General features: G+C 46.1%; 1 pseudogene; it reads left to right on the top strand.

Moving 5' to 3' along the window:
- Positions 1-3,183: 3,183 nt before the first annotated feature.
- Positions 3,184-3,429, top strand: LOC114889393 (annotated as a pseudogene).
- Positions 3,430-4,516: the final 1,087 nt, after the last annotated feature.

Genomic DNA, 4,516 nt, shown 5'->3' with positions numbered 1-4,516 from the left:
CGTCAGGCCAGGTTTTTCCATCACTCCAGAACCTTGAGCTGGATCCCCAGGCAGCGTTGCTCCCGCGACCTCCAACCCCAAACAACAGGAGCCTTCACCAGGTTTCCCCTGGGCCCCCAGCCCTGGGCCGCATCTTAAATCAACATTTTGTTTTCTTCTCTTTTCTCTTACCAAAAAAAAAAAAAGTAGCTAAGCGATTTTATCTTTTTTGTTGTTTGTTTAATCAGACTTTAGCACATTCAAGAAGCAGGGTTCAATACGACCACTAATTAATTCAATTTAGTTTTCATTTCCTCCCCTGGAGTGGCCCAGCTCTCCTGAAGTGTCTTCTCATTTGACTTCCCTACTGCTGGGGCACCAGGAACCCCTGACTTCCAAATCTGATGCTGTGAGCTCTAGAATGAAGCCAGGGCTGAGGGCTCTGCTCAAAATCTTGCTGCGAGCGTAGCAAATCCTAGAGGGGCAAACAAGACTATGTCCTCTCCATTCATGCATTCGTTCGTTCACTCAGAGCCTATTTTCTGCCAGGCCCTGTACTGCGGGTGTGGGGCTGGGGCGCTGCAGGAGAGGAGGGGATACAAAATGGTCATGACCTGACCTCCAAGAGCTCACAGTTTGGTGGGGGCAGGTGGGGGAGGGGTGAGGGCACAGCCCTGTAAATAAATAACCACATTGCAGAGGAATGAATGGGATAACTGAGGTAAACAGAGGAGAATCACAGAGCATAATAGGAGAAGGCCCTTGGGCTGGTTCCGGGGACAAGGCATCCAAGCAGAAGGAACCATATGTGCAAAGACAGAGGAGAAGGAAAGAAGGAAAGACACATACAGCAACATCCCGAGGAGTCTGGTGAGCCTGGAACATAGATGGGATTCGAGGGCTGGGCTGGCCCAGGAACAGGGTTTGTTTAGGGTGTTGGGACTTATGCCCAGGGCGCTGGAGAGTTTATCCGGGGAACACTGAGGTCAGATGTGCACCTTATCCGGGTGACCCTGGTGGTGCTGTGGAAGCTAGGGTGCAAAGTGGTGAGGTTAGAGGAGAGGGACCAGTCAGAAGAGAGGACGGGGCGGATCAGGCAGGGCAAAGGGGCTGGAGGGCAGGGTTTAAAAGGCATTTAGAATCTCAGTTCTGTTACCCCCAGTGGCTGGCAGATAGGAGCTGTTCAATAATCCAATGCCAGTGGGCCAGGGGAGACCTAACTTCCTAAGGAATCCAAAGAAAAACCTCATGCCACAATCCCCAAAGGACAGAAGGTGTCCAGGCCCTCAGCTCCTCCATACAGGCTGGCTGGGGCTGTGGTCAGCCAGGGACCCAGGGGAAGTGAGCCCTGGGGGCCTGACAGTGACCTACAGCTGCCTGTCTTGGGACCCATCGTCTTCAGGACACTGGGGGAAACTCTGGAAGATCAGTGAGGCACTTCCTGGGGCACAGAAGGTAAGGGGGGTGCCCCAAACCTCAGAAATCAAGATAGATAATATTTGAATGCAGTATTTTAATCAAAATTAATGCAAAAATTCATGATGAACAAATTTTTCGAATAAAGACAAGATCCAACCTTGTTCTCAGTCCCCTACCTCATCTTCCTTAGCCCAGCCCTGGTTCCAATAAAACTTTATTTTAAAAAGCAGGCAGGCATCATCAAAAAATCCACAAACAGGGCTTCCCTGGTGGCGTAGTGGTTGGGAGTCCGCCTGCCGATGCAGGGGACAGGGGTTCGTGCCCCGGTCCGGGAAGATCCCACATGCCGCGGAGCGGCTGGGCCCGTGGGCCATGGCCGCTGAGCCTATGTGTCCCGAGCCTGTGCTCTGCAACGGGAGAGGCCACAGCAGTGAGAGGCCCGCATACCACAAAAAAAAAAAAAAAGAATCATGTAGCACAGTGTTCATTGCAGCTCTATTTATAATAGCCAGGTCATGGAAGCAACCTAAGTGTCCATCAACAGATGAATGGATAAAGAAGATGTGACACATATGTACAATGTAATATTACTCAGCCATAAAAAGACACGAAATTGAGTTATTTGTAGTGAGGTGGATGGACCTAGAGTCTGTCATACAGAGTGAAGTAAGTCAGAAAGAGAAAAACAAATACCGTATGCTAACACATACATATGGAATCTAAAAAAAAAAAAAAAAATGGTTCTGAAGAACCTAGGGGCAGGACAGGAATAAAGATGGAGACGTAGAGAATGGACTTGAGGACACAGGGAGGGGGAAGGGTAAGCTGGGACGAAGTGAGAGAGTGGCATGGACATATATACACTACCAAATGTAAAATAGATAGCTAGTGGGAAGCAGCCACATAGCACAGGGAGATCAGCTCAGTGCTTTGTGACCCCCTAGAGGGGTGGGACAAGGAGGATGGGAGGGACACGCAAGAGGGAGGGGATAGGGGGATACATGTATATGTATAGCTGATTCACTTTGCTATATAGCAGAAACTAACACACCACTGTAAAGCAATTATACTCCAATAAAGATGTTTAAAAAAAAAAAAAAAAAAAAGCAGGCAAGGACTTCCCTGGTGGTCCAGTGGGTAAGATTCCACTCTCCCAGTGCAGCAGGCCAGGGTTCGATCCCTGGTTGGGAAACTAGATCCCACATGCCACAACTAAGACCCAGAGCAGCCAAAAATAATAGATAAATAATTTTTTTTAAGTATTTACCAAAATCATAAGTGAAAAAAAACCAACTTATGTTTAAAAACTTAATAAATAAAATAAAATAAAAAGCAGGCAGCCAGCCCATGGGCTGTAGTTTACTGATTTTTTTGAATATTGTGTTAAATTTCATTTCTCTTGATTACTGGGTTTTTTGGTGCCTCATTATATTTTGGGCCTATAGCAAGTGCCTACTCCCCTCATCCTAGACCTGGGCTTGTCACAGAGGGTCTCTTTCTGGACTACAAACCCCAGGGAGAAGAAGTCAGGCCTGCAGAGATCAACATACCCATGTGAATTTGGCTTGAGATCACTCTCATACCACATGTGCTGAGAGCTCCATGCTGGTCAGCAACTCAGAACCAAGGGACTCCACAGATCCTGGTTCCCTGTCTCTTGGAAAATCTGATGCTACTGTATACCTGGGAAGAGTTTAGCAAGCTTTCTTTTTTTTTTTAATCTATTTTTTGGGGTGGGACCAAAGTGAGGCAGCAGGGCAGAGGCTGGCACCTCCCACAGAAATCATGGCATATACTGGCCTCACCGTGCCTCTCATCGTGATGAGCGTGTTCTGGGGCTTTGTCGGCTTCCTGATGCCCTGGTTCATCCCAAAGGGTCCCAACCAGGGAGTTAGCATCACCATGTTGGTGACCTGTTCCATTTGCTGCTATCTCTTTTGGCTGATTGCAATTCTGGCCCAACTCAACCGTCTCTTTGGACCACAGTTGAAAAATGAAACCATCTGGTACCTCAAGCATCATTGGCCTTGAGGAAGAAGACCTGCTCGCCAGTGCTCAGTCGCTGAGGTCACGAAGAGAACTCCTCTGGATGCAAAATCACCTCCATACGCAGACCACCTTCCTTGACTCGCCCACTTTGGCCATCAGCTGCCTTAAGCGTTCCCACCACATGTGAATATCTTATTCTACAATGCAGAATTCTTTCCTGCCACATTTTTTACACTTTGATGAATGATGTGTCTATTGAATCTAAACTGTGCTCCTCTATAAAATGTTTATGTACTCTTCCAAGATAGAAAGTGCTGTTCTTCTGAGAAATAACATTACTCTCTCCTTGGAAAGTGTGGATTTGAAGATGGTTCCTGCCTGCTCACAACATGAGAATCAGAGAAGTGTTTAAAAACTGTTACATGACGATAAGACTCCAGTGGGGCCGTCAGTAAGAGAACATGCTCAGAGGGAAAATCTGTCCCACCAGAATTATACCAAAGTATATTTTCAGGATGAATTTCTTATTTCTGCCCTCTTTTGGAATGAATTCTTTTTCTGCTTTCTATGAAAAAAAATCTATTTTTTATTGAAGTATAGTTGAATTACAATGTTGTGTTAATTTCTGCTGTGCAGCAAAGTGACTCAGTTATGCATATACATATTCTTTATCATATTCTTTTCCATTATGGTTTATCACAGGATATTGAATATAGTTCCCTGCGCTTTCCAGTAGGACCTTGTTGTTTATCCATTCTATATACACCAGTTTGCATCGATCCTTGGCCTCAAGATCCAGTAGACTCAGACAGACATAGAAAAATAAATGCAAAATGAAGTGACATGTGCTCTTTAGAGACAGAGGAATGTGGGAATTTAGAGGGGACAACTATTGATATTTAGCTGACAGTTAGGGGAGGTTTTTCAGAGCAGGGCCTTGAATTCTATCCAAGTAGAATCGTGCCAGACGGACTAGGACTTTTCAGACAAGGACCTTGTCTTAGTTTGTTCAGCCTCTGCTATAACAAAAATAGAGCAGGTGGGTGGGTTTATAAACAGAAATGTGTTTCTCATGGTTCTGGAGGCTGGGAAGTCCAACATTAGGGTGCTGGCAGATTTGGTGTCTGCT

The sequence above is a fragment of the Monodon monoceros genome, unplaced genomic scaffold (assembly GCF_005190385.1).
Source record: "Monodon monoceros isolate NGI ecotype Baffin Bay Population unplaced genomic scaffold, NGI_Narwhal_1 Super_Scaffold_9, whole genome shotgun sequence".
Taxonomy (NCBI): Eukaryota; Metazoa; Chordata; class Mammalia; order Artiodactyla; family Monodontidae; genus Monodon; species Monodon monoceros.
This window is presented reverse-complemented; position numbering and strand designations above follow the sequence as displayed.